This window comes from Teleopsis dalmanni, chromosome 1 (genome assembly GCF_002237135.1).
Source record: "Teleopsis dalmanni isolate 2A chromosome 1, ASM223713v2, whole genome shotgun sequence".
Taxonomy (NCBI): Eukaryota; Metazoa; Arthropoda; class Insecta; order Diptera; family Diopsidae; genus Teleopsis; species Teleopsis dalmanni.
Genome location: NC_051846.1, coordinates 125,364,074 through 125,374,913, shown reverse-complemented (window position 1 = coordinate 125,374,913; position 10,840 = coordinate 125,364,074).

Genomic DNA, 10,840 nt, shown 5'->3' with positions numbered 1-10,840 from the left:
AATAATTGGAAATGATGTCTAGGTTATAGGGTAAATTATATTTGTGATAGAAATAAATAAATAGATCATGAAGTTTGGTTGAATTTAGAAGTAGATTGTTTTCTTATGAAATATGGCACGAATTATTTTTTTTTTGTTGTTGTCTGCAGTGTAGCCTCAGTTGTCAAGAACCCCACTCCAACATCGGCGAGCATACCGGGCTAGCCACCGTGCCATGAGCGGCTTCTGAGGACACTAAATTTGTAACAACAGGTGGACACAACAAATGGCGCCCAACGTAAGAACCGATGGACGAACCAACAAAACAACGACTAGTTGAATGACTAGTTGTTCGCTCAACAAATGACATACCAACATCAAGACGACGAGATAACAGAACGACCTACCAACGGACGAAGAAACAAGAGTACGGAACGGATGACTGGAGTACACAGACGGGCTGAAGGAGCTGGTTACTTGATAGCACAGCAAATGGAAATAATAGGAAATTCGATCATTGCCTTTGATTATAGTGCAAAATTACGGTTTTCTGTTGTATAATTGAGTTCATACCAGTCGACATAGTTAGCTTTAATCCGGTGGGTTAAACGTTATGCGCCTGACTTGCCTTTTGTTCGTTATGACGAGATAGGTATTGCAATGTTAGATAGGTGTGAGTGTTTTTTTTTATTTTTGGTTTAGAGGTTCCTCTATACTGAATTCGTTTGGCATAGAGTTTTGTCCTCGCTTTATGGATGGTTTCAGAAGTATGGAGTGTTTGAATGAATGAGACGCGACTAACCAAATCCCAATGTACAGCACAAAGACGGCATTAACGGATAGACTAATCTACGACGACGAGTTAATGAAAACGTGAAAACAGTTAAATACAACTAGTATCGATTCAATGAAAGACAGGATGCAACATCTGATGTGTGAGATGGGAGAGAGATAACGGTTTTTAATACATGTTTTTTTTTTGTTTTTTAACATTTTTTTTTGTTTTAACTGCGGGGCTGACCTCTTAATCCGGTGGGCTAAGAGCGCAACATCCGTCTTTCCTATTCTCTATTAATAAAGGGTAGGTATTGCGGCGTAGTATAAGGATGGTTTTTTTTTCTCTTCTAATAGCATTAGAGGTTCCTTCAGGTAGAATTCGTTAAACGTGAAGTCTTGTCCTCTTTGCAGTTAAATTTAGTTTGTGTAATTTTGTTTTATATTGCTTCAATGAGGTTCCTTCACTCAGAACCGCGGTTGTGTGAAGTGGACTTCTTATTGTAAGCTAAGTAATTGTAAGTACATGGAGTGGTTTGTTTATTTGATTCTAGGTTACAAGCTTGCAGCAAGTAAAACTGTGAGTGTGGAAGAATCACGATTTAGACGTTTACACGCTGGGTTTAAGGTTCCTTTATACAGCACCAGTGCGGTGTAAAGCTGTCCTTGATCCAGGTTATTTGTTAGGGAATTTAGTTGTTTGTTTGATCCTTATTATAAACCGTCGTAGTTATCTTATCTCTGGAACAGATAGAAGAAAGCCTGCCTTAGGTGGAATCGTGTGGTCACAACACATAAGCACCCCCCAGAGCCTTTATTAATATCGATTTTCATATTCAATTAAATTATTATAGTCAAATAATTTGACTTATATAATAATTATTCAGTGTAATTAAGTAATTTAGAAATATTTCACTAACTAACAATCAAGGCTTTATGCATTGAATTTTTCTATATTGCGCTAAGACAATTTAAAAGAGTTTGTAATGCTGTGAGATAGTATACACTTGCCATGGAAAAGGAACTTGAAAATATGGCTCAACCGAATAAAACTGGACGAGCTCAACAGTTGGGTATGGAGCAACTAAAACAAATGATGTATATGATGATTAAACGAAACGAAAATTTGGCAATATGGATGACTGAAATGCGTAAGGAAATGGTCGCATTGCGCAGATCTAGGGGTGAAACAGTAGCACCACCAGAAGAAGTAACGTTACCAAAGTGGAGTATACCAGAAATGTTTTTAATGACAGCGCACAGGCAAGATTTACCGGTGGAAGAACGGGCGGATAGTGATAGACCAGACAAACCAGATGATCTTGGTTGTGAAGAGAAAACGTTATATCAACAAGAGGAGTTCTCGAATATTCCACCCTTGATAGGTGATTGTCTGTGTACACGTGAAGAGGAACTTAAAGATTTACGTAGTGTAAATTATGAAGAAATGCCCAGAGATGTTTTAACGCAAGATGTAAACGTGAGGCGAGTGGATGCAATTCAAACATTAACCAATAGAAATATGGCAATATAACGTTACCATAATTTATTATTTTTATGAACTATGTGTGATTGCTTATCGATCGTTTATAATGTTATCGGATGCAAGAACCTTGCAGAAAATGAGAAAAGTGACATCTCGCGATAAGGGTGGTGGAATATGTGCTACCAGTTCTGAAGGCAATATGATTATTGTAGGCACAGGATTAGCCATATTGTTATTTTATAACTTACGAGCGAGAAAATATCTGGGAAGCAGAGTTAACGCATCTCGTACTGTATCACTAAAGTATAGTAAAGGAATAGTTGATGCTGAATATGGAATGTATGGGTTTCAACAAGTTAAATACCAGCAATTCTCACACTGCTTGATAGCACTAGAATAGGTATATTTGCTGTTGGTGGGCCATTACTTGTTTTACTTGTAGAACTGGTGTTTGGTAACAGCAATTTTGAAGCATCCTTGTAATGGATAACTAATCAAATGAACTATTTTGTATCACATTAATTTTCATGCAGTTACAAAAAAAAAAACAAAAAAATAATAGATTTTATATTTAAATATTAATTTTTTTATACTGATAAGAGTAGGAAATGTACATTGACTACATTTGTATTTAAAACCACTTCTTGTCACTTTTCTAATCCTCATTGATTTTTAAATAATATTAACACTGGGCGGAAGCAAAGGTAAACTATGTTTTTAGAACTAAGGTCAGGACACCAGAAGGCTAAAAGAAGTATACATTAGAAAAATATTAAGTGTATTAGAGAAAATAGTCAAGATAAACAATATGTTTAGTAGCTCAGTCCGTAGAGCATGAGACTCTAACATAGGGCGTGGGTCGAAGCCACACGTTGGGCGCAGAAATACAAGTAAGTCCAACTAAAAAAAAAAAAGAGCCTACATGTAAATTTCTTACGAGTGTGTTCCATGTTGCAGGCAACATCGACACGATCGATCCTGTTATGTAGGAATGTGTAGAAGTAAACGATTAATTAATAAAACAACGTGTATATTAATGACATTACCTTGGACTTCGTGCGACTTCCATGGACACTTCATTCATGAAGTAAATTTATTAAAGTGTCCAAACAATTGCAAACATCGGTTATTTTTTTTTGCGGGAAACTTTTCACAAATTGGAGACTGAGAAAATTCGTAGACAATTGTTTCACTTCCGAGTATTATGTATAAAAAGAAATATTAGTTCTTTTATTTATTCTCTCCTCAGCTGCCGAAATTTCTACATCACAAAATTTGCCTTCTCAGGTATAAGCAGCATTTTAGCAACAGTGAAATCGAAAGACTTCTAGCCGAAAAAAGAAAACTTCGTCGAGAATGGCAACAAAATAGATCCCCATCAACCAAATCTAAATTAAAAGAAGCCGTAAATCGACTAAAGAGCGCTCTTGCAAGAGACAAAGAAAACAAACAATACGAATATATTAAGAAGCTGTCCCCAAACACGACTAACAAAGGATCACTCTGGAAGGCTCATTAAACTATAAAAACACCTGTCGAAGCAGTGCCTTCGTTAAGAAACTCCAGCGGTGAATGGGCGCGCAGCGACGAAGAAAAAGCTAATGTATTTGCTAACCATCTCAGTCAAATTTTTCAACCAAATCCCTTCAATAATTTGAATTTACCAGCTCAACATATTAACAATAATATTATCAACTTACAAATCTCCGCAAACGATATCAAACGTTCCGCAAACGTTCTTGGTCCATTTTTGTACCTCATCTTTACTTCAGATATCCCTACAAATACCAATTTAGTAATATCAACATTTGCTGACGATACCGCTATTTTGTGCCGACATAAGAATGCCGCAATCGCTTCTAGTCAACTGCAAAATCATTTGTACTCCATTGAAAGCTGGTTATCACTATGGCGAATTAAAGTCAATGAGCAAAAATGTCGTCATTTAATATTCTCTCTTAACAGATCCTCATCACCAACTATCACTCTCAACGGAATAGTAGTTCCGCAAACAGAAACAGTGACGTACCTTGGTATTCACCTTGACAAACGCTTAACTTGGCGGAAGCATATTGAAACAAAGAGGACTCAAATGAAGCTCAAAGCTTTAAGCCTTCGCTGGCTAATCGGTCATCAGTCTCCCTTATGTTAAGAGAACAAAGTCTTGTTATACAACCAAGTTATTAAGCCAATCTGGATGTAAGGCTTACAGCTATATGGCAATGCCTGTTCGTCAAATGTAGAAATCCTGCAAAGAGCTCAAGCAAAGATCTTAAGAATGATAACTAGTGCACCCTGGTATATCAGAAATGAAAACATACATTTCGATTTAAGAGTTCCGATGGTTAAAGTCGAATTCGAGAGAATAAGGCAGAAACATATTTCTAATCTTGAAAACCATGTAAATCCGCTGGCTAGACCTCTTGCTAATATCACTACTTCCTCTAGGCTAAAACGGAACGATAGACCCGCCATCCTACTTTCCTAATGATCATCCTGATTAATTTAACTTATACACCGTGATATCTGGTAAATAAGCCCTGGCTACTTATTCAGAGGCCCCTTGAAATAATTTACAAATCATTATATGTATCATTATAGTATGTTTATATAAAATAATTTGTAATGTAATGTTATTAGTCTTTAAGATTCTAAAACTTATTGTTAGGCTTTAATTTAAAGCGATTCAATAAAGATATATAGTTAAATAAAGCTTTTGGGTTTTGTTTTTTTTTTCAATGCAATTAAAGCGAATTCCACTAAAAGCTGTACTGAAATTTTGAATTAGTGAGAGAGGATGGCATTGCCAAGCAGGAATAATGGATACAAGTACCAAAGGGCAAGTCACAGTTTTCTGGAAGTAAAAATAAAGTGAGCGGTGTAATAGTTCATTCACCCCAAGGTAAAAACCAAAACAAAGACAGGAAAAGTCAGTAACAGCAATGCACGAGAGAACAACCTAGTAACTGAAAAGTGGTGAAAAGTTTAAAGAGCCTTCAGCGCCAAATTTGGAATTAACAGGACAATGAATGTTCTAGAAAAATGTTTTCAGTTAGTCGAGAGGGGTATAAAAGCCATAGCAAGCAGTTTGTTCGGTCTTCTCGGTTTTGATCGTGATCAGAGTTTGTTTAAGCTGATTTTTTTTAGACTTTTTAAATATAAACTGATTTTTTTTATGAGTGTTTGAAATTTACAAGAAACTTAGAACGCTTAACTTAGAAATTTACAAGAAAATCAAATAAAAAAAAATTAAATAAATAATTTATCCGATGAAACGTACAATAAACATACTGCTAATGAAATATTAGTGAAAATTATGAAGAAAAAATTTTTTAAACTAATGTAACTGAAAAAAGAGTTCAAAAAGGTGTATTGTGCAGTATTGCTAAATTTTTCCGCTCTATGTTAAAAAAAGAAAAGTTTTTTTTGTAAAAAGCCCAAAGAAATGTTTACGTAACATATCAGTTGACGAAAACTTACCTAAATATTGAAGAAAAAAAAAAAAAGGAATTACAAATAATTGTTGGTAATAAAAATCTTTTCTTTCAAAAAAAAAATAATAATAATCTTTTTTGCTATAAAAAGTGATATCAAGAACAAAAAGTGAATACAAAAAAATACATGAAAGTCATAGCATCATCCATTTTTACTTTCGGAGAAAGTGAACTGATCGAGATAGTGGCAGAGCTGTAAGTTGGAGATTCTGAATTCATTGCCGTTTTATTTTTCTTTTTTGAAGAGCTCCATAATCAGCAATTCAATTACTTAAGGAACTACCAATGGAACAATATAATAACAGGCATTTTTACAGCTATACATTATTACGGATTCAGTGCGGTTGTTTTTGTATGAAGTCTAGATCCAATCAATCCGTTATGATAATCGTCGTCCGGAATCAGTAATTAAAGTGTAGAATATTTATATGTATATAAAGTTTTTTTTTATAATTATTTTTTTTGTATATCTCTCACATGTTGTTTTGTTTTTTGTCTTTTCATAATTATATTTAAAAATAAATATTATTTAATGTGTTTTTTTAAATGCCAATAATTAATAACCTCGATCTATGAATTGGTAATATAATATTTTTTTTTGATTTGAATATAATATTTTTTTTTGCTATATTAGAGCAGTTATCAAAATGAAAATAATGCCTTAATCATAAAAAAAAAACAAAAATTAAATAAAAAAAAATAAAAATTTATTTTTTTTCTCGGCCGGACGGGATATTGATGATTTTGTTTTTTTTTTGACTGATTTCCTTTATTTTATATATACAAAGATTAATTTGGAAAGTTCAAATATTCATAATTCTCTTAACACATTATGAGAAACATATTGAAAATTTTCGTTTGAATAAAAAGAAAAAAATATAAAATTTTTTTTATATATAAAGTTTCAGCTAGGTACAACGGCAGCTTTGGTGACGTCATTACAGCGGCTGGAGTAAGTATCTTGAACTTTGTTATTTATGTTTTTTTTTTATTGGTTAAAGAATTACTTTTGCTTGAATGTTTTGGTTTTTTTTTGTTATGATAACAAAACATATGATTTCTACCCGAACCCTATATTTTTTTTTGTTTTTGTATGAGAGACGAACGTCTGACTAATGTCTTCACCGTGCGTCAGATTGTGCTTTTTTTTATATAAATAAGTTTTTTTTTTTTTTTTTTTATTGGCATTCTTGAATTTTTTTTGATGAAATAACATTTAGTTTGAATTCATATATTTAAACAAAGAAGAATATACTGTATTTATAATTGTAGAAAAAAAAAATAATTTTTTTTACTGAATATTGTATTATTTTAATTTTTGATTTGTAAACTAAAAAAAAATAAAGGAATTGCAATAGTATTTTATATATACTTCAATTTATTGTAAAGAGACAAATTTTTTTTTGTATACTTAAGTACATGAATATTGTATCATTGATATATGTAACAAATCTAAATTCTATTTTTAAAGCAGTTAAATAAAAAAATAAAGAAATAAATAAACATAATTATTTTTGCTTTACTAGATGTTTATATATTATAAATGAAACATATTGTAAAATAATAACATGATGAATTAGGAAATATTCTAGGCTAAAGGTGTGGTACTAAGGTTGTGACCATATTCCACTCTTATGGGCAGAGTTGTATCCCTGCTAGATAATATCCGTTGTATTCGTTGTTTTCTTTTTGTTTTTTTTTGTTTGAGACCCGCATCTGAGGCAATTTTTTTTTCGATAGTACTGAACAGTGAAAGCATAAGTAAAGATAAAAAAAAAAGAAGCAAAAATATGTCACAGCGAAGTATTGAAGACCAGGCATTGCCAGAGGTGTTGCCATCATTTCCTGATTTTGAGGAGATGATGGTATCACATGCTGATAGAAGCAAAAATATAGACTGGGGTATAGAGAGGAAAATCATAAAGGCGGCGGAAACAGCGGGATTGCCCAGAGGTAGAACATGTAACTTAGGCTCCAGCCCATTAGGCGTGGAAGTTCCCACAGCTGCTGCAGTGATCATCAAGGTTGGGTATCGAGCGCTCCCCATCTTGTATGATGAAAGCTTTTTCCAATTTAAACAAAAAGAAAATTGAACAATAGGATAAAAAAATGAGATTACTTTGTTCTAATTAATTCTTGATGGCATATATATTTTTTTTTTTTGTTTTTTTTTTATATTTTAAATATTATATATTAAAAGTTAAATGAATAAGATAATTATCAGTATAGAAATAGGAGTTGAATTACTAATAGAAGTATAAACATAGAAATAGAACGTGAATTCATAATAGCAGTATAAGTATAGAGATAAAGTTGAATTCATAATAGAACTATAAGTATAGAAATAGGAGCAAATATAAAGCTGAAATAAATGAAAAGATAAATGAAAAAAAAAGAAAAAAATAATAAATGGAGTCAAAATAATTGGAAATGATGTCTAGGTTATAGGGTAAATTATATTTGTGATAGAAATAAATAAATAGATCATGAAGTTTGGTTGAATTTAGAAGTAGATTGTTTTCTTATGAAATATGGCACGAATTATTTTTTTTTTGTTGTTGTCTGCAGTGTAGCCTCAGTTGTCAAGAACCCCACTCCAACATCGGCGAGCATACCGGGCTAGCCACCGTGCCATGAGCGGCTTCTGAGGACACTAAATTTGTAACAACAGGTGGACACAACAAATGGCGCCCAACGTAAGAACCGATGGACGAACCAACAAAACAACGACTAGTTGAATGACTAGTTGTTCGCTCAACAAATGACATACCAACATCAAGACGACGAGATAACAGAACGACCTACCAACGGACGAAGAAACAAGAGTACGGAACGGATGACTGGAGTACACAGACGGGCTGAAGGAGCTGGTTACTTGATAGCACAGCAAATGGAAATAATAGGAAATTCGATCATTGCCTTTGATTATAGTGCAAAATTACGGTTTTCTGTTGTATAATTGAGTTCATACCAGTCGACATAGTTAGCTTTAATCCGGTGGGTTAAACGTTATGCGCCTGACTTGCCTTTTGTTCGTTATGACGAGATAGGTATTGCAATGTTAGATAGGTGTGAGTGTTTTTTTTTATTTTTGGTTTAGAGGTTCCTCTATACTGAATTCGTTTGGCATAGAGTTTTGTCCTCGCTTTATGGATGGTTTCAGAAGTATGGAGTGTTTGAATGAATGAGACGCGACTAACCAAATCCCAATGTACAGCACAAAGACGGCATTAACGGATAGACTAATCTACGACGACGAGTTAATGAAAACGTGAAAACAGTTAAATACAACTAGTATCGATTCAATGAAAGACAGGATGCAACATCTGATGTGTGAGATGGGAGAGAGATAACGGTTTTTAATACATGTTTTTTTTTTGTTTTTTAACATTTTTTTTTGTTTTAACTGCGGGGCTGACCTCTTAATCCGGTGGGCTAAGAGCGCAACATCCGTCTTTCCTATTCTCTATTAATAAAGGGTAGGTATTGCGGCGTAGTATAAGGATGGTTTTTTTTTCTCTTCTAATAGCATTAGAGGTTCCTTCAGGTAGAATTCGTTAAACGTGAAGTCTTGTCCTCTTTGCAGTTAAATTTAGTTTGTGTAATTTTGTTTTATATTGCTTCAATGAGGTTCCTTCACTCAGAACCGCGGTTGTGTGAAGTGGACTTCTTATTGTAAGCTAAGTAATTGTAAGTACATGGAGTGGTTTGTTTATTTGATTCTAGGTTACAAGCTTGCAGCAAGTAAAACTGTGAGTGTGGAAGAATCACGATTTAGACGTTTACACGCTGGGTTTAAGGTTCCTTTATACAGCACCAGTGCGGTGTAAAGCTGTCCTTGATCCAGGTTATTTGTTAGGGAATTTAGTTGTTTGTTTGATCCTTATTATAAACCGTCGTAGTTATCTTATCTCTGGAACAGATAGAAGAAAGCCTGCCTTAGGTGGAATCGTGTGGTCACAACACATAAGCACCCCCCAGAGCCTTTATTAATATCGATTTTCATATTCAATTAAATTATTATAGTCAAATAATTTGACTTATATAATAATTATTCAGTGTAATTAAGTAATTTAGAAATATTTCACTAACTAACAATCAAGGCTTTATGCATTGAATTTTTCTATATTGCGCTAAGACAATTTAAAAGAGTTTGTAATGCTGTGAGATAGTATACACTTGCCATGGAAAAGGAACTTGAAAATATGGCTCAACCGAATAAAACTGGACGAGCTCAACAGTTGGGTATGGAGCAACTAAAACAAATGATGTATATGATGATTAAACGAAACGAAAATTTGGCAATATGGATGACTGAAATGCGTAAGGAAATGGTCGCATTGCGCAGATCTAGGGGTGAAACAGTAGCACCACCAGAAGAAGTAACGTTACCAAAGTGGAGTATACCAGAAATGTTTTTAATGACAGCGCACAGGCAAGATTTACCGGTGGAAGAACGGGCGGATAGTGATAGACCAGACAAACCAGATGATCTTGGTTGTGAAGAGAAAACGTTATATCAACAAGAGGAGTTCTCGAATATTCCACCCTTGATAGGTGATTGTCTGTGTACACGTGAAGAGGAACTTAAAGATTTACGTAGTGTAAATTATGAAGAAATGCCCAGAGATGTTTTAACGCAAGATGTAAACGTGAGGCGAGTGGATGCAATTCAAACATTAACCAATAGAAATATGGCAATATAACGTTACCATAATTTATTATTTTTATGAACTATGTGTGATTGCTTATCGATCGTTTATAATGTTATCGGATGCAAGAACCTTGCAGAAAATGAGAAAAGTGACATCTCGCGATAAGGGTGGTGGAATATGTGCTACCAGTTCTGAAGGCAATATGATTATTGTAGGCACAGGATTAGCCATATTGTTATTTTATAACTTACGAGCGAGAAAATATCTGGGAAGCAGAGTTAACGCATCTCGTACTGTATCACTAAAGTATAGTAAAGGAATAGTTGATGCTGAATATGGAATGTATGGGTTTCAACAAGTTAAATACCAGCAATTCTCACACTGCTTGATAGCACTAGAATAGGTATATTTGCTGTTGGTGGGCCATTACTTGTTTTACTTGTAGAACTGGT